Source organism: Heterodontus francisci, chromosome 17, assembly GCF_036365525.1.
Source record: "Heterodontus francisci isolate sHetFra1 chromosome 17, sHetFra1.hap1, whole genome shotgun sequence".
Taxonomy (NCBI): Eukaryota; Metazoa; Chordata; class Chondrichthyes; order Heterodontiformes; family Heterodontidae; genus Heterodontus; species Heterodontus francisci.
This window is the reverse complement of record NC_090387.1, coordinates 63,313,113-63,333,850: the sequence shown is the minus strand read 5'-3', so window position 1 is coordinate 63,333,850 and position 20,738 is coordinate 63,313,113. Positions and strand designations below refer to the sequence as shown.

General features: G+C 43.7%; 1 protein-coding gene and 1 long non-coding RNA gene across 4 annotated transcripts in view; one reads left to right on the top strand and one right to left on the bottom strand.

Moving 5' to 3' along the window:
- Positions 1-20,738, top strand: part of LOC137378968 (uncharacterized) — a 75,569-nt gene that overhangs the window by 7,241 nt on the left and 47,590 nt on the right. Inside the window, exon 3 of the long non-coding RNA XR_010976716.1 lies at positions 8,372-8,423. This is a non-coding gene — a long non-coding RNA (uncharacterized lncRNA). The remainder of the gene's footprint in view (positions 1-8,371; positions 8,424-20,738) is intronic.
- The window catches only part of carmil2 (capping protein regulator and myosin 1 linker 2), a 227,918-nt gene that overhangs the window by 161,283 nt on the left and 45,897 nt on the right, over positions 1-20,738 (bottom strand). The gene's annotated exons all lie outside the window — the stretch shown is intronic.

The following is a 20,738-nucleotide window of genomic DNA, read 5'->3' as shown; positions in this document are numbered from 1 at the left end:
ATGTCTTCAGCCATTTCTTGATATCATGTGGAGTGAATCCGATTGGCTGAAGACTGGTATCTGTGATGCTGGGGACCTCAGGAGGCATGAATTTTACATTCAGTTTGAGGGAGAGAAGAATAGGTCCAAGACTAGTATTTTAAACCTAAATAGGGGCAGTGATGAGGGCATGAAAGCATAGCTAGCTAAAATGAACAGGCAAATTAGGTTAAGGGATAGGTCAATAGAGATGCAGTCGCAGACATTTAAGGGGATACACAGAATAGATACATTACAATGAGAAAGAAAAATTCCAAAGGGAGGACCCACTATCCATGGTTAACTGAAAAAGTTAAAGATAGCACCAAACTCAAAGAAAAAGCATATAATTGTGCAAAGATGGGTGGCAGGTCAGACAATTGGACAGAATATAAAGAACAGCAAAGAATTACTAAAAGATTAATAAGGGAGGAAAAATTAGAGTACAAGAGAAAGCTAGCTAGAAATATAAAAATAGATAGTAAGAGTTTCTATTGGTATTTAGAAAAGAAAAGAGTTAACAAAGTGAGTGTCGGTCCTATAGAAAATGAGTCTGGGAAATTAATAAGGGAAATTAAGGAGATGGCAGGTGAATTGCATCGATCTTCACTATAGAGAATATAAATAGCATCCCAGAAATAGCTGTAAATCAGGAAATGGAAGCAAAGGAGGAACTCAAGAAAATTACAATCACCAGGGATGTGGTACTGAGAAAATTGTTGGAGCTGCGGGCTGACAAGTCCTCGGGTCCTGATGGACTTCATCTTAGGGTCCTAAAAGTAGTGGCCGGTGAGATAGTTGATGCATTGTTTTTAATTTTCCAAAATTCCCTAGATTCGGGGAAGGTTCCATGAGATTGGAAAATAGCAAATATAACTCATTTTTTCAAAGAGGGCGACAGAAAGCAGGAAACTACAGGCCAGTTAGCTTAACACCCGTCTTAGGGAAAATGACAGAAGCTGTCGTTAAAGACGTTATAGCAGGTGTCATGCAGGCCCCCACCTGCCAAACATGAGCATATTAATTTCACCACATGGACATTTAAATTTCAAACTGTTGAAGTGAAGAAAGGATTTGCTTTTAAAAAATTGCCAGATCTTGGCTGGAAATACATTTGCATATTAACAGACCATGTTTGGAAGGACAAAGCAGCCATTTCCTGACACATTCAACCCACAATGGACCCTTGGCTGGAAAGACATTTGCATATTAACAGACAGTGCTTGGAAAGGACAAAGGACCATTCCCTGACACATTCAACCCACAATGGACTTTTGATCACCAGATCAAAAAAAAATTGCCCCTAGTGTAGGTAGGTGGTAGGAGAATTGAGGGAAGGTGGGGATGTGAGAGGGAAAATGGGATTAATGTAGGATTAGTATAAATGGGTGATTGATGATTGGTGCGGACTCGTTGGGCTGAAGGGCCTGTTTCAGTGCTACATCTCTCTATGCCTCTGTGAGATGTTGAAGGTGGGGGTGCTCGCATTTCAGGTTGACTGCTAAGATGACCGAATACACAAACGGATATGGTAAAACCAGCTAGTCACATGACTAACCTGAGTTTGGGCAGAAAATCTGTTTGTTCCTGAACAAAGAAGATCTCTCTTGTCTGCTCACATCTCTTTCTCACAAGCCTATGAATCCATTGAAGATACATGAACCCCAAGAAGAAAAGTCTCCTACAGCGAACAAGGTTTAAGAAGCATACTGCGCCCCAACGGAAAGCAAGATCTACTTACAATCAAGGACTCTACAGTAAGCTTGAAGAACCGTAACAAGAACTCTTCAAATATTGCCTCACACTTTTCACTTTATTTTTCTTCTACTCTTTTCTGTCTCTATTGCATGTGTGTATTGCTTATGCAAACTAGCGTGGATGCGTCGTGTTTCCGTAGGCATCAACCAAATTAGAGTTTAAGTTCAAGTTTAATAAATTTCAACATTTCTTCATTAACCCTAAGAAAGCCTGTTTGTGCTGGTTTCTTTGCCTTATAATTGGAAAGCGATGAACAAGGATTCACCAAGGGGGAGCTAAAAACACGGTATGTTTACAATTAAACCCTGCTACAGTAAGACCAGGTGAAGGCTGAGAGGGAACCCCTAGACACCTTTCTCACCTGGTCATAACACTCAGAAAAATTCAAGGTAATCAGGCAGAGTCAACATGGTTTTGTGAAAGGGAAATCATGTTTAACCAATTTATTGGAGTTCCTTGAAAAAGTAAAATGTGCTGTGGATAAAGGGGAACCGGTGGATGTACTTAGATTTCCAGAAGGCATTCGATAAGGTGCCACATCAAAGGTTATTGCAGAAAATAAAAACTCATGGTGTAGGGGGTAACATATTGGCATGGATAGCAGACTGGCTAGCTAACAGGAAACAGAGAGTAGGCATAAATGGGTAATTTTCTGGTTGGCAAGATAGAATGAGTGGTGTGATATAGTGGATGCGCTAGCTCTGATTTTCCAAAATTCCTTAGATTCAGGAACAGTCCCATCAGATTGGAAGTTGGCAAAAGTTACACCGCTTTTCAAGAAAGGAGGGAGAGAGAAAAGAGGGAACGACAGGCCAGTTAGCCTAACATCAGTCATTGGAAAATGCTGGAATCTATTATTAAGAAAGTCTTAACAATGCACTTTAAAAAAAAAAGCACAGTATGATTAGAACAAGTCAACATGGTTTTACTGAAGGGAAATCCTTTTTGACATATTTATTAGAGTTTTTTTGAGGATGTAACTAGTAGGGTAGATAAAGGCGAACCAGATGATGTAGTATACCTGGATTTCCAAAAGGCATTCGCTAAGCTGCCACACAAAAGGTTAATTGGCAAGATAAGGGGTCATGGAGTTGGGGGTAATGTATTAGCATGGATAGATGATTGGTTAACAGACAGGAAGCAGAGATTGGACATAAATGGGACATTTTCAAGTTGACAGGTCATAAATAGTGGAGTGCCACAAGGATCAGTGCAGAGGCCTCAGCTATTTACATTCTATATTAATGACTTAGATGAAGAGACAAAGAGTAATGTATCTAAGTTTGCTGATAATGCAAAGGTAGACGGAAAGGTAAGCTGTGGAGAGGACACAGAGAGGCTGCAAAGAGATATAGACAGGTTAAGTGAGTGGGCAACGAGATGGCAAATGAGTATAATGTAGGGAAGTGTGAAATTGTGCACTTTTGGTATAAGAATAGAAAAGCAGAATATTTTTTAAAAGGTGTGAAATGTGTAAGTGTCGATGTTCAAAGAGACTTGGGTGTGCTTGTACAAGGAACGCAGAATGTTAACATGCAGATCCAGCAAGCAATGAGGAAGGCAAATGGCATTTTGGCCTAATTGCAAGGGGATTGGAGTACAGGAATAAGGAAGTATTGCTACAATTGTACAGGGTTTTGGTGAGACCGCCATCTGGAATACTGTGTGCAGTTTTGGTCTCCACATTTAAAAAAGGATAGACTTGCATTGGAGGCAGTGCAGCAAAGGTTCACTAGATTGGTCCCTGGGATGAGGAGGTTGTCCTATGGTGAGGCTAAGTAAACTGGGCCTCTATTCTCTGGAGTTTAGAAGAATGAGAGGTGATCTCATTGAAACATAAGATACTAAAGGGGCTGGATAGGATCAACACAGAGATCATTCCCATCTAAAACAAGGGGGCACAGTCTCAGGATAAGGGACCGATCATTTAGGACTGAGATGAGGAGAAATTACTTCACTCAAAGGGTTGTGAATTTTTGGATTTCTCTACCCCAGACGATTGTGGATGCTCCATCATTGAATACATTTAAGGCTGTGATAGACAGATTTTTGTTCTCTCAGGGAATCAAGGGATATGGTGAGCGGGTGGGAAAGTGGGGTTGAATCCTAAGATCAACCGTGATCATTTTGAATTGCGGAGCAGTCCAGATGGTCTACTCCTGCTCCTATTTCTCGTGTGCCACAGGATTCAGTGCTGGGGCCTCAACTTTTTACAATTTATATTGTAATGAAGGCTTGGATGAAGGGACCGAAGGTATGGTTGCTAAATTTGCTGATGATACAAAGATAGAACATAGAAACATCGAAAAATAAGAGGAGTAGGCCATTCGGCCCTTCGAGCCTGCTCCACCATTCAATACGATCGTGGCTGATCATCCAAACTCAGTACCCTGTTCCCACTTTTTCCCTGTATCCCTTGATCCCTTTAGCACTAAGAACTATATCTAACTCTTTCTTGAATATATTTAATGATTTGGCCTCAACTTCTTTCCGTGGTAGAGAATTCCACAGATTCACCACTCTCTGGGTGAAGAAATCCCTCCTCATCTCAGTCCTAAATGGCTTACCCCTTATCCTTAGACTGTGACCCCTGGTTCTGGATTCCCCCACCATCGGGAACATCCTTCCTGTATCTAGTCTGTCCAGTCCTGTTAGAATTTTGTAGGTTTCTATGAGATCCCCTCTCATTCTTCTAAACTCTAGTGAATACAAGCCTAATCGACCCAATCTCTCTTCATTCATCAGTCCTGCCATCCCAGGAATCAGTCTGGTGAACCTTCGCTGCACTCCCTCCATCGCAAGAACATCCTTCCTCACATAAGGAGACCAAAAGTGCACACAATACTCCAGATGTGGTCTCATCAAGGCCTTGTATAATTGCAGAAAGACATCCTTGCTCCTGTATTCCAATCTTCTCGCTATGAAGGCCAACATACCATTTGCCTTCTCAACTGCCTGCTGCACCTGCATGCTTACTTTCAGCGACTGGTGCACAAGGACACCCAGGTCTCGCTGCACCTCCACCTTTCTCAATCTATCACCATTCAGATAATCTGCCTTTCTGTTTTTGCCACCAAAGTGGATCACCTCACATTTATCCACATTATACTGCATCAGCCAGGTATTTGCTCACTCACTCTTCCTGTCCAAATCACACTGGAGCTTCTCTGCATCCTCCTCACAGCTCACACTCCCACCCAGCTTTGTGTTGTCTGCAAACTTACATTTAATTCCCTCATCTATATCATTAATATATATTGTGAACAGCTGGGGTCCTAGCACTGATCACTGTGGTACCCCACTAGTCACTGCCTGGCATTCGTAAAAAGACCCGTTTATTCCTACTCTTTGTTTCCTGTCTGCCAACCAGTTCTCTATCCATATCAGTACTCTATCAGTATCAGTACCCCCGATCCAATGTGCTTTAATTCTGCACGCTAATCTCTTATGCGAGACCTTATTGAAAGCCTTCTGGAAGTCCAAGTACACCACATCCACTGGTTGTCCCTCATCTATTCTACTAGTTACATACTCAAAAAATTCCGGTAGATTTGTCAAGCATGATTTCCCTTTCGTAAATCCATGTTGACTTTGTCCGATCCTGTCATTGTTTTCCAAGTGCTCTGCTATTACATCTTTTACAATGGACTCCAGCATTTTCCCCCACTACTGATGTCAGGCTAACCAGTCTATAATTCCCTGTTTTCTCGCTACCTCCTTTTTTAAACAGTGGGGTTACTTTAGCTACCCTCCAAACCATTGGAACTGTTCCAGAGTCTATAGAATTTTGAAAAACAACCAGCAATGCATCTACTATTTCTAGGGCCACTTCTTTAATTACTCTGGGACATAGATTATCAGGCCCTGGGGATTTATCGGCCTTCAGTCCCATTAATTTCCCTAACACCATTTCCCTACTAATACTGATTTCATACAGTTCGCCCTTCTCACTAGACCCTATGTTCCACAACATTTCTGGGAGGTAATTTGTGTCCTCCTTTGTGAAGACAGAACCAAAGTATTTATTTAATTGGTCTGCCATTTCTTTGTTCCCCATTATAAATTCCCCTGTTTCTGACTGTAAGGAACCCACATTTGTCTTCACTAATCATTTTCTCTTCACATATCTATAGAAGCTTTTACATTCAGTTATGTTCTCTGCAAGCTTACTCTCCTACTCTATTTTTCCCTTCTTAATCAATCCCTTTGTCCTCCTTTGCTGAATTCTAACCTTCTCCCAATCCTCAGGTTTGCTGCTTGATCTGGCCATTTTATATTTCTCCTCCTTGGATCGAATACTATCCCTAATTTCTTTTGTAAGCCACGGTTGAGCCACCTTTCCTGTTTTATTTTTGTGCCAGACAGGAATGAACAATTGTTGTAATTCATTCATGCGCTCTGTAAATGCTAGCCATTGCCTATCCACTGTCAACCCTTTGGGTAACGTTCCCCAATCTATCATAGTCAACTCGCACCTCATACCTTCATTGTTTCCTTGATTTAAATTCAGGACCCTAGTCTCGGAATTAATTCTCTCACTCTCCATCTTAAAGAAGAATTCTATTATGTTATGGTCGCTCTTCCCCAAGGGACCCTGCACAACAAGATTGTTAACTAATCCTTTCTCATTACACAATACCCAGTCTAGGATGGCTTGTTTTCCAGTTGGTTCCTCAACGTATTGGCCCAAAAATCCATCACGTACGCACTCAAGGAATTCCTCCTCTACAGTATTATTGCTAATTTGGTTTGCCCAATCTACATGTAGATTAAAGTCATCCATAATTACAGTTGCACCCTTATTGCATGTGTCTCTAATTTCCTGTTTAATGCCATCCTCTACATCACCACTGCTGTTTGGGGGTCTATATACAACCCCACCAACTTTTCTCCCCCTTGGTGTTTCTTAGCTCCACCCATACAGATTCCACATCAGGATTCTCTGAGCTAATATCCTTCCTCACTATTGTACTGATTTCCTCTTTTACTAACAACGCTACTCCACCTCCTTTCCCCTTTTTGCTCGTCCTTCCTAAATATTGAATACCCTTGGATGTTCAGTTCCCATCCTTGGTCACCCTGCAGTTATGTCTCCGTAATCGCAACTATATCGTATCCATTTACATCTATTTGCGTGGTTAATTCACCTACCTTATTGCGAATGCTCCGCGCATTGAGACACAATGCCTTTAGGCTTGTCTTTTTATATTCTTCGTCATCTTAGCATTATTTCGCACTATGGCCCTATTTGTTTCTTGCCTTTAATTTCTATGCCTTCCACTTTTGCCTTTTTGTTTCCTGTCTTTCGTTTCTATCCTGGTTTCCTCCTCCTCAGTCTCCCCGCTCAGGTTCCCATCCCCCTGCCATTCTAGTTTAAATCCTCCCCAACAGCACTAGCAAACGTCCCTGCGAGGACACTGGTTCTGGTCTTGCCTGGGCGTAATTCTTCCCGCTTGTACAGGTCCCACTTCCCTAGAACTGGTCCCAATGTCCCAGAATCTAAATTCCTCCCCCCTGCATCATTTCTCCAGCTACGCATTCATCTGGTCTATTCTCCTGCTCCTATACTCAATAACACGTGGCACAGGAAGTAATCCTGAGATTACTACCTTTGAGGTCCTGCTTTTTAATTTAGCTCCTAACTCCTTAAATTCATCTTTCAGGACCTCATCCCTTTTTCTACCTATGACATGTACCGTGACCACTGGCTGTTCACCCTCCCCCTTCAGAATGTCCTGCAGTCGCTCTGAGACATCCTTGGCCCTGGCACCAGGGAGGCAACATACCATCCTGGAGACTCGTTTGCAGCCACAGAAATGCCTGTCTGTTCCCCTTACAATTGAATCTCCTATCACTATGACTCTCCCAGTCTTTTCTCCCCCCACCCCCCTGCTGTGCAGCAAAACTATCCGTGGTGCCACGAACTTGGCTGTTGCTGCTTTCCCCTGGGAGGTCATTCCCCAACAGTATTCAAAGTGATATTTCTGTTTGAGAGGGGGATGGCCACAGGGGACTCCTGCACTACCTGCCTGCACCTACTAGTCTGCCTGGTGGTCACCCATCCCTTTTCTGCCTGTGCAGCCATTACCTGCAGTGTGACCACCTCGCTAAACGTGCTAGCCACGACATCCTCAGCATCACGGATGCTCCATAGTGAATCCACCCGCAGGCCCAGCTCCGTAATTCGGGTAGCCAATAGCTGCAGATGGATACACTTGCTGCACACATGGTCGTCACGTACACTGGAAGCTTCCTTGATTTCCCACATAGTGCAGGAGGAGTATATCACGGGTGCGAGCTCTCCTGCCATGACTTACCTTTAGATTACTTCGTTACTCCCTATAAAAATAGGGGCCTTGTTCTACTCCAAACACAACCCACTACAATCCAAATTCCGTAATAAATTACACTAATTAAAAAAAAACACACTTTAGTAGTACTCACCTTATCACTTATATGGTAGGTTTTGAGGGGGTTTTTTTCAAAAAAACTTTCCCTTTTTTTAAGCTATTTACAGACACTAACAGATGATAGCCAATCACCTTGCAGATTTCCCGTGATGTCACTAAGTTTTTTTTCCTCTTTTGAATCTCAGCACGTGGAGACACAGAAAGAGCGAGACAGCCTGCCGTCCCTCCGGTCTCCAGGTAAGTAAGGACCTCGAGCCCCGCTCTTTCCTTTTCAGGTCCTGCTCTGGATCAGCCTCCTCCCAGGTCTGCCTGCTGCCGCTCCAGTTTCCAAGGTAGGAAAGTAAGTTGTGAAGAGGACATAAGGAAGCTATAAAGGGATATGGATAGGTTAAGTGAGCAGGCAAAGATCTGGCAAATGGAGTATAATGTGGGAAAATGTGAAATTGTCCATTTTGGCAGGAAGAATAAAAAAGCAGCATATTATCTAAATGGTGAGAGATTGCAGAGCTCTGAGACGCAGAGGGATCTGGGTGTCCTAGTGCATGAATCATAAAAGTTAGCATGCAGGTTCAGCAATTAATTAGGAAAGCTAATAGAATGTTATCGTTTATCGCAAGGGGAATTGAATACAAAAATAGGGAGGTTATGCTTCAGTTTGCAGGGCATTGGTGAGATCACATCTGGAGTACTTGTACAGTACTGGTCTCCTTATTGAAGGAAGGATGTAAATACGTTGGAAACATGTTAAGAGAAGGTTTACTGGACTACTACCTGGAATGGGAGAGCTGCCTTATGAGGAAAGGTTGGACAGGCGAGGCTTGTATCTGCTGGAGTTTAGGAGAGTAAGAGGTGACTTGATTGAAACATATGATCCTGAGGGGTCTTGACAGAGTGGATGTGGAAAGGATGTTTCCCCTTGTGGGAGAATCTAGAACTAGGGGTCACTATTTAAAAATTAGGGGTCCCCATTTAAGACAGAGATGAGGAGAATTTTTTTCTCTGAGGGCCATGTATCTGTGGAACTCTTCTTCAAAAGGCAGTGGAAGCAGAGTCTTTAAATATTTTTAAGGCAGAGGTAGATAGATTCTTGATAAGCAAGGGGGTGAAAGGTTATCGGGGGTAAGCGGGAATGTGGAGTTCAGGTTACAATCAGATCAGCCATGATCTTATTGAATGGCAGAGCAGGCTCGAGGGGCCGAGTGGCCTAAACCCGCTCCTAATTCGTATGTTCGTATGTTCATAAGTTGAATATTTAAAAATAAGAACTGTTTACTTCTGCAATTGTGAATTTGTAGACACAATGAGTCATTTCCATTTCAATATTTCAGTGAAACAGTTAAAAAAAAAATGGTTATTTATGCTTGAGAAATGACCATTACCGGTTAGCTAAAGATGCTGACACTCAAGAATTCATTTGAAGTATGTTTCTACAAGAGGAGGCACAGCCTTTGAGTATCTCAAGCAATGTGGTGAGCTCCAGACAATCATTCACTGGTGTTAAAGACCATCTTAATTATTTCAGCTCTCACGAGTTACACCCCATCGTACAGGTTTATTTGCCATTGTGATGGAAACAGAGCTCCATCACTCCTCAACCAGTAAACTTCACTAATTTGTCATTTTTGACATTCCTTTAACTAGCCAAGATAAAGCGAACTTTAAGTTGACTTCAGTTTGCATGGCTGAGACAGGTTTCTTTTGTCTTGGTGTCAGGGAAGAAAAACACAAAAAGCAATATTCAGATAAACATATCTCCTTGGAGAGGGAGGGAGAACAATCTGGCTGAGAGAGTTTCCCAAAGTCACACATTTGCAGACTGGGGGAGAAGAGAAGACTCATCCTGGGTAGATTTTCCTGTTATTGCACTTGGCATAAAGGATTGCCTAGGCACAGAAAGAAAAATCAGATGGGGAGCATTACATGCCTGCAATGGAGCATGCTTGATTTTTTGTGTCTATTAAATTAAGTAGACTAACAAAGACTGTGCAATGCACTCCACCTGATTTTCCACGTAATCCTTCCGGCCTCGCACAATAACAGGAAAACCTGCTCCATTGGAAGTAATTTTAACCCCCAAGAACAGGTGGTTTGGGTATGGGTGAGAAGTAAAACATTTTTTAAATCGTAAACCTGACCACAGTACACCCACTTCCAGTTTCAACAGGCACGGGCAACCAATCCACTCTCAGGATGCGAGTCAGTCAGTGGAATCTTTTAAGGAGGCTGCTGCCACTACTTTTAAAGGTTTTTTTAAAAACCCATTTTGGCCAGGTTTTCCAAGTGTCAGGAAGCACAAAGTAAAAGGAGGGGAGAAGGGCTGGATCCACGGCTTGTGGGCCAGGGGAGAGGGAGTGTTTCCTCCAAGCTAAACAAGTTTACCTGCTTCCCTCTCCACGATCGGACGAGTCCCAATGTCCATGATCTCCAACCCTCCCGAACTCCCCCCCAATACAAACCCCCCGCCCCGCTCCCAACCATAATCTCACACTTCCCTGCTCCCAGCTGTGGCCTGCTGCTGCAGGCTTTCCTGCCTGACAGGCATCCAGGCTGTCAAAGACTGGGTGTCAGGTGGGAAACCTGGTGATAAAATTTAAAAGGCATCCTGATGTTAACTTCAGCAGGAAGTCTGTCAAGCCCGTTCTTCCTGGTTTCTCATCCAAAATCCCCCCTCCCAAACTCTCGGCCCCGGCTGCCACAAATGTAAAGGCCGTTATCTCCACAGTACTTTCGACATTACTGCATCGAAATGTTTACCTCAATTTTGTCCTTGTCCATGAAGTAGAACTTTAACTCACAACTTTCTGAGGGGAGAGTGTGACCACTGAACCACAGCTGACATCGTTTCACTTTGACTGCTTGCTTTCCATGGTATGAACTTTTCATTGGATCCTAGCAGCGTAGGAACCATTGCTTCCCACATGAGGATTTGATTATCTCAGTCCACATCTGTTCTTATCATCCTCAAACATATTCCGAACTAGGGTTGGAACTTTATGGGCTATGCAAAAGCGGATTTAGTGGCGTGTGGGATGATTTAATTAGGCGGGAGGTGTTTTTGCAGATTTCCGACGGCGAGATATTTTGGAGAAATTAAGTCGACAGCGTGTTTTTGGCGTTCCAGGGATTCCCCCACAAGGCAGCGGATTGCAGCTTTTCATTCATTTACATGCCATGACTAGTCATTACCTTACACTTATCCAATTCAGTCTTACCTGCCAGATTACGTGAACTGCAAGCGCTATTCCCATGCCACTCAGTTCATGTTTGTTTCACCACAGTGTGCAACAGTCAGTTTTGTGCAGTTGAGTCTCAGGTCTGTGTTGTTCTCTCTTTAATTCATCAGCAAAACAAACGCCAGCATTGGATTGGATGTTTGCCTCCAGGTTCGGCACCAGCAAGGGTGATTCTTCTCAGGGGATGTCAGTGAAGGTGTGGAGGGGTCTACATGGAGGAGCAGGGTAGGGCACTTGAGGACGACAGGGTGGGGTGATCAGGTGCATGGAGGAGAAGGGGAGAGTGGAGCAGAGCATCCAGGATATGTAATTGTTGCTATTGCTGCTGAAGCTGGATATGGGCGGCTGCAGGGGTAGTGGGTTGATTTGAGGATTAGTCAGAAAATAGTTGGCAATGGCCTAAAGGGAGGGATGAGTGCTGTCAACGTCAGCGAGTGTGGGGCGGATTCAGGGTACTAGCTGGCAGAGGGAATGGTCACAGTCAATAGGGGCAAATGGATTCTGTAGGGAGGAGGTCAAGGCCTATGGTTGGGTAACCTACAACATCATAGGGAGGGGAATGGGACTCAGCAATAAGGTTAAGCTCGATTTGAGGAGGATCAAGGGTCAGAGTTGATAAGAGGAATAGGAACGGGGGGGGGCATGAATAAATTGATTATTACAGTATATGCATGGTAATTACTTGCTGTACTTGCATACTAATCTTTTGTGATTCATGCACTAGGACAACGAGATCCCTCGGCATTTCAGAACACTGCAATTTCTCACCATTTGGATAATATGCTTCTTTTTTATTCTTCCTGCCAAAGTGGACAATTTCCCACTTCCCACATTATACTCCATTGGTCAGATCCTTGCCAACTCACTTAACCCATCTATATCCCTTTGTAGCCCCCTTATGTCTTCTTCACAAGTTACTTTCCTACTTACCTTTGTGTCATCAGCAAATTAGAAACTATACTTTCGGTCCCTTCATCCTAAGTCATTTATATAAATAGTAAAACGTTGAGGCCCCAGCACAGATCCCTGTGGCACACCACTTGTTACATCTTGCAAACCAGAAAATGACCCATTTATGCCTACTCTCTGTTTCCTGTTAGCTAGCCAATCTTCTATCCATGCCAATATGTTGCCCCCCTACACCATGAGCTTTTATTTTCCAAAATAACCTTTGATGTGGCACCTTATCAAATGCCTTCTGAAAATCTAAGTACAATACATCCAATGGTTCCCTTTTATCCACAGCACATGTAACTCCCTCACAGAACTCCAATAAATTGGTTAAACATGATTTCCCTTTCACAAAACCATATTGACTCTGCCTGAGTACCCTTAACTTTTCTAAATGCCCTGCCAAAACGTCTTTAATAATAGCTTCTAACATTTTCCCTTAGACAGATGTTAAGCTAACTGGCCTGTAGTTTCCTGCTTTCTGTCTCTCTCCCTTTTTGAATAAAGGAGTTACATTTGCTATTTTCCAATCTAACGGAACCTTCCCCAAATCTAGGGAATTTTGGAAAATTAAAACTAACACATCAACTATTTCACTAGCCACTTTGTTTAACACCCTAGGATGAAGTCCATCAGGACTCAGGCACTTGTTAGTCCGCAGCTCCAACAATTAGTTCAGTACTACCTCCCTGGTGATTGTAATTTTCTTGAGTTCCTCCATCCCTTCCATTTCCTGACTTACAGCTAGTACTGGGATATTACTTGTAACCTCAATAGTGAAGGCCATCTCCTTATTATCCATTATTAATTCCCCAGACTCACTTTCTACAGGACCAATGCTCACTTTTTAAACTCTTTTCTTTTTAAAATATCTACAGAAACTCTTACTATCTGTCTTTATATTTCTAGCTAGCTTGTACTCTAATTTTACCTTCTTTATCAATCTTTTAGTCATTTTTTGCTGATTTTTTATGTTCTGTCCAATCTTCTGACCTGCCTACCATCTTTGCGCAATTATAGGCTTTTTAAGTTTGATACTATCTTTAAATGTTTTAGTTAACCACGGATGGTTATGCCTATAATTGCGCAAAGATGGGAGGCAGGTCAGAAGATTGGACAGAATATAAAAAACAGCAAAGAATGACTAAAAGATTGATCAGGAAGGTAATATTAGAGTACGAGAGAAAGCTAGCAAGAAATATAAAGACGGACAGTAAGAGTTTCTATAGATATTCCACCCTTGGAATTTTTCTCTCTCATTGAAATGTATCTATTCTGTGTATTCTGAAATATCCCCTTAAATGTCTGTGACTGCATCTCTATTAACTTATCCCTTAACCTGATTTTCCAGTTCACTTTAGCTAACTCTGTTTTCATGCCCCCATAATTGCCCTTATTTAAGTACAAAATACTAGTCTTGGACCCACTGTTCTCTCCCTCAAACTGAATGCAAAATTCAATCATATTATGATCGCTGCTACCCAGGGGCGCCTTAACTATGAGGTCATTAATTAATCCTATCTTGTTGCACAATACCAGGTCCAGTATAGCCTGCTATCTGAAACAAAAACAAGAAATGCTGGATTCACTCAGCAGGTCTGGCAGCATCTGTGGAAAGAGAAGCAGAGTTAACGTTTCGGGTCAGTGACCCTTCTTCGGAACCTGCTATCTGGTTGGCTCCAGAACATATTGTCCCAAGAAATTATCCCAAAAACATACCTCTCATCTAGGCTACCTCTGCCCATCTGATTTTTCCAGTCTATATGTAGGTTTAAAATCTCCCATAATTATCGCTGTACCTTTCTGACAAGCTGCCATTATTTCTTCCTTTATACCCCGTCCTACAGTGTGGTTAATGTTAGGTGGCCTGTACAACACTCCTACAAGTACTTCTTGCCTTTATAATTTCTTATATCCACCCAAACTGCTTCTACATCCTGGTATCCTGAACTTAGGTCATCCCTCTCTATTGCGCTAATACCATCATTAATTAACAGAGCTACCCCTCCACCTTTTCCTAGCTTCCTGTCCTTCCTAAATGCCATGTACCCTTCAATATTCAGGTCCCAATCTATGTCGCCCTGCAGCCATGTTTCCGTAATGGCTATCAGATCATACTTATTTATTTCTATTTGTGCTCTCAGTTAATCTGTTTTGTTTTGAATGCTAAGTGCATTCAGACACAGAGCTTTTAGTTTTGTCCTTTTATTATTTTTGTAACCTCTAGCCTTATCTGTTGATTTACTCTTAGATTCATATGCTTTGTACCTTACTGACACTGTCTGTTTATCATTTCCCATATTAATACCTTTCTCTCTTGCCTTGTCTCTGCTCCTTGATTCACCATATCTTCCAAAATTTGATCCCTTGCCCCCACTAGTCAGAGTAAAATCCTCTTTACTTCCCTAGTTATGCGGCTTGCTAGAACACTGGTCCCAGCACGGTTCAGGTGTACACCGTTCCAACGGTACAGCCACCACTTTCTCCAGTACCAGTGCCAGTGCCCCACAAACCGGAACCCACTTCTACCACACCAGTCTTTGAGCCACGCATTAATTTCTCTAATTTTATTTGCCCTAATGCCAATTTGCATGTGGCTCAGGTAATAATCTAGAGATTATTACCTTTAAGGTTCTACTTCTTAATTTGGCACCTAGTTCCTCATACTGACTATGCAGAACATCTTTCCTTATCCTGCCTATGTCGTTGGTACCTACATAGACCACAACAACTGGATCCTCCCCCCCCCTCCCCGCCCCCCACTGTAAGTTCTTCTCCAATCCTGAGCAGATGTCCTGAACCCTGGCATCAGGCAGACAACACAGCCATCTGGACTCCCGCTCTTTGCTGCAGTGAACAGTGTCAATCCCCCTAACTATATTGTACCCTATTACCACTACATTCATTTTTTCTCGCTCCACTTGAATGGCTTCCTGTACCATGGTGCCATGGTCAATCTGCTTATCCACCCTGCAGTCTCACTCTCATCCAAACAAGCTGAAAGAACCTCAAACCTGTTGGACAATCGCAAAGGCTGAGGCTCCTGCAATCCTGCCCTCTGGGTCCCCTTACCTGCCTCAGCTGCAGCCACACTCTCCTGTCCCTGACCACTGACCAAATCAGAAGACCCTATCCTAAGGGGTGCGACCACCTTCTGGTACAAAATGTCCAGGTAATTTTCCCCCTCACTGATGTGTCGCAGCGTCTGCAGCTTGGCCTCCAGTTCAATGACTCTGAGCCAAAACTTTTTGAGCCGCAAACACTTACTGCAGACGTGTTTGCCCTGGATCACACTGGCATCCAGGAGGTCCCACATGCTGCAGCCATGACACATCACCTGTCATGCCATCCTTAATGTGTTTTAATTAACTACTTAATTATTTTATTCAATTATTTATTTAATTTTTCGTTTTTTAATATATTTTATTAAGCTTACCACTAGTTCCTTTACTATTTTAAATGTTAGGATTAGAATGGACCTTAAACACTTACCAGATATTCACCAAACAGGTAGCTTCTTTCCAAACCAATCATCTACCTGCTTGCCTGTGATGTTTGATGCTATGTTTGTTTTAAATGAAATTAAATTTAAAGCTTACCTCTATACTCACCCCAATGGCTCTCTGTTTCCCTGCTCTCACTGTTGATTGTGACGTCACTCTGATGTCATGTTGATTTTTCCCTGCTCCGCTCCCGCTGTACTCCTCTCTCTTGCTCTGTCTCTGTCTCCGATCTCTGACTCTGGGCTTTTTAAACAGGCACACTTTTTAAACCTCCGTTTCCGCCGTGCTCCTCTCTCTCGCTCTGCCTCTGGTTCAGCAGTCTTCTCGTAGCAACAAACAGAGGATCATCATGAGCATGTGGCTGAGCAGGGACCTGGTCTCCAGCAGTCCTCTGACTGACTGGGGACCCGGCTGGCACATGCTCCCTCAGCTCAATCCCAGGACATCACTGCAGGAGTTCCTCAGGGTAGTGTCCTAGGCCCAACCATCTTCAGCTGCTTGATCAATGAACTTCCCTCCATCATAAGGTCAGAAGTGGGGATGTTCGCTGATGATCGCACAATGTTCAGCAGCATTCACGACTCCTCAGATACTGAAGCAGCCCGTTTCCAAATGCAGCAAGACCTGGACAATATCCAGGCTTGGGCTGATAAGTGGCAAGTAACATTCGCACCACACAAGTGCCAGGCAATGACCATCTCCAACAAGAGAGAATCTAACCATCTCCCCTTGACATTCAATGGCATTACCATTGCTGAATCCCCCAATATCAACATCCTGGGTGTTACCATTGACAAGAAACTGAACTGAACCAGCCACATAAATGCTGTGGCTACAAGAACAGGTCAGAGGCTGGGAATTCTGTGGCGAGTAACTCACCTCCTGACACCCCAAAGCCTGTCCACCATCTACAAAGCACAAGTCAAGAGAGTGATGGAATACTCTACACTTGCCTGGATGGGTGCAGCTCCAGCAACAAGCAAAAAACTTGACACCAACCAGGACAAAACAACCTGCTTGATTGGCACCCCATCCATCACCTTCAACATTCACTCCCTCCACCACCCACGCACAGTGACAGCAGTGTGTACCATCTACAAGATGCACTGCAGCAATTTACCAAGGCTCCTTCGACAGCACCTTCCAAACCCACAACCTCTACCACTTGGAAGGACAAGGGCAGCAGATGCATGGGAACATCACCACGTGCAAGTTCCCCTCCAAGCCACACACCATCCTGACTTGGAACTATATCGCCATTCCTTCACTGTCACTGGGTCAAAATCCTGGAACTCCATTCCTAACAGCACTGTGGGTGTACCTACACCCCAAGGACTGCAGCTGTTCAAGAAGTCAGCTCACCACCACCTTCTTAAGAGCAATTAGGGATGGGCAATAAATGCTGGCATAGTCAGCAATGCCCACATCACCCGAACGAATAAAAACTAAAGCTGCTAGGACGTGTCTGTGTCATGCTCACTGGATTGTGACCCAGATTCTATTCTTAGACTCCCCGTGGACCATGTGGATGTATTTGTGCTGGCGGAGGTGGAAGAAGAGGCGGGACGGTGCACCCTCTGGGGCATTGTCTTCCTCTACCTCCCCAGAAGAGGGGTCTTGGGCCTTGTGGCTTTCTACAGTCTAGTGCAGACACCCGCAGTGGAGACACACACAGAGGCACATTAAGCATCAGCCGCACATGAGTTTGCACATTTTCATTGGGTGTGCACGCATGACTGCAAGACTGAAGATGACACTTCATTGTTATGCCTTGAGGATCCTGCCCTGCCTCCTTCCTCCCTCGCAATTTTGTGCAGTAGCCTCTTTATCCAGTGTCAGGACTCTGATGTCCGGGATACCTCCACCTATCTTGGCACGCTCACGTTGTGGGTGCGTTTGTCCTGCAGGAGACAGTGCAGATTGAATGTTTTTTTTAAAAAGATGTATCACAACCATTGTAAACATGCATTGACATCACTCATTCAGGACTGGCTTTCACACGACACATCCAAGCATATGAACAATGCCAATTTTCAACTTTGCACACATTTAGTCAATGGCACCAAGGCTGCTCACACAATCCACCCCATGCCTTGTCTGCCCTCTGTCTTAAAGAGATGGAGCCAGACAGAAAAACAGTGGCGCAGTGGTTAGCACCGCAGCCTCACAGCTCCAGCGACCCGGGTTCAAAAAAACTAAACTAATGTAACAGCTTCACCAAGACCACTTACCCTCGCCGATCTGAGCAAGTCATTGATGTGATTGCAACACTGTACCCAGGTTCTGCGAGTGGCCCCGTGGTATGAGACCTCCTCTGCTACCTCCATCCAGGTCACCTTGGTCAGGCGGGAGGGTCTTCGCACTCCATCTGCAGGGAAGAGAATCTCCTGCCTCTCTCTAACGCCCTGGAGGAGAACCTGCAGGGAGGCATCACTGAACTGTGGTCAGGATGCTGCCTGCTGGCTGACTTTTTGTGTTGCTGCAGAAAAGAAGGTGCTGGGTTACAAAAATTAAGGGAGACAAAAGCATTTTGAATTAATTTCAAGCTCCAATTCAGGTTCCTATGCAGAGACTTGCATGACAAGAAGGCTTCTGATCCTTGAAGCTACAGCACAGAATGCTTTATATCTGTGCCAATCATAGTACTTGGCCCAGTGACGGTGGATTCCACCAATGAAAGGCCGTCCCCGTCACATAATCCCATGTGGCTCGTGTGTCCATCGCCGCACATTTAATTTACAAATGAAATAGTGCGTGAAACCAGAAAAATGGCGAAACCAGAAGTTACACCAACTTTTGATTCCACAGTGGGGAATGCCAGGGAACTCGGCCTAGGAATTTATGGATAATCTTTTTAATAGGAGTTCATCAACATATTAACTGGAGCAAAGGAAGATGGTTGTGGTTGTTGGAGGTCAATCATCTCAGCTCCAGGATATCACTGCAGGAGTTCCTCAGGGTAGTGTCCTAGGCCCAACCATCTTCAGCTGCTTCATCAACGACCTTCCTTCAATCATAGGTCAGAAGTGGGGATGTTCGGTGATGATTGTGCAATGTTCAGCACCATTCGTGACTCCTCAGATTCTGAAGCAGTCCGTGTAGAAATGCAGCAAGACCTGGACAATATCCAGGCTTGGGCTGATAAGTGGCAAGTAACATTTCCACCACACAAGTGCCAGGTCAAAGAAGAGAGAATCTAACCATCTCCTCTTGACACTCAATGGCAATATGATCGCTGAATCCCCCATCAACGTCCTGGGGGTTACCACTGACCAGAAACTGAACTGGAATAGCCATATAAATACCGTAGCCACAACAGCAGGTCAGAGACTAGGAATCCTGAGGCAGGCAACTCACCTCCTGACTCCCCAAAGCCCGTCTGCTATCTACAAGGCACAAATCAGGAATGTAATGGTATATTCTCCACTTACCTGGATGGGTGCAGCTCCAACAAGACTCAAAAAGCCCAACATCACCCAGGACAAAGCAACCTGCTTGATTGGCACCCCATCCACTGCCTTCAACATTCACTACCTCCACCCTGACGCATAGTGGCAGCAGTGTGTACCATCTACAAGATGCACTGCAGCAAATTACCAAAGATACTTCAACAGCACCTTCCAAACCCACAAACTCTACCACCTAGAAGGACAAGGATAGCAGATGCATGGGAACACCATCACCTGCAAGTTCCCCTCCAAGTCACACCCATCCTGACTTGAAACTTATATTGCCGTTCCTTCACTGTCGCTGGGTCAAAATCCTGGAACTCCCTTCCTAACAGCACTGTGGGTATACCTACCCCACAGGGACTGCAGCATTTCAAGAAGGCTCACCACCACCTTCTCAAGGGCAATTAGGGATGGGCAATAAATGCTGGCCGAGCCAGCGATGCTCACGTCCCAAGAATGAATAAAAACTACTCTTAATCGGAATCTGTTCCATATGTACAGTAGTTTCTCCGGCAAAAAGATAGCACAGAAATACACATTAAAACACAATAATCACACAAGATCAAGACATTAAAAAAATACCCACTTTAAGTAAAAATTTTTCATTTCTATCCACTAAAATGGTTCACATTATTGCAGATTAAGGCACTCAGGAGACAGTACCCCTTTGCCCTCTGATTTCTGTTAGTAAGTGTGAAACCAGTTAGAAAACAAAAATTTGAGAAGGAGCCTTTGGGTGAGATGTAGCAGGGCTGTGAGATTTTGTTTTGCATTATTTCCTGCTCTTTTTGCTGTGCACCATTTTCCACTGAATGCATACATAAGCAGCAATAGTTCTGTGTTGGAGTGGTTGCATTGTGTCACACAAAGGGCACATCAACTCCTCGTTTTTCATTTTAAGAACTGATGTCGTGATAAAGGATATGAAAAGGCAACACTCAGAAAATGCATTTCAAATTTTACCACTTGAAACTGAGAATCTACAGTGAGGCACTGCTCCAAGTGTACATGTCAAGAGAAAGTTTAGGGTGAAAAAAAATTGGATAGAGACATGTCATTTACTGTAGAGTCAAATGTCAGCTTAGTTTGCTAATTAAGCCAGTCAGAAAATACACCAGTTATCCTTAGAGGGGACCTGCATTTTCCAATGCATCTGTTCATGCTCCCTGCTTTCTGTTCCCCACACTACTTTTCATGATGAATGCAGCTTATTTCCAGACTACCTTATATTACAAAAGAAGTAGATTGATACTTTAATTGACTAGTGGTTATCCGCAAGGATCTGTGTTTGGGCCTTAATTATTCACTGATTTACTAATATCTTAGATGATTGGATAGAAATCCACACATCCAAATTTGCCACTGACACCAAGATAGGTGCATTGCGAGCAGTATAGCTAGAAGTATAAAATT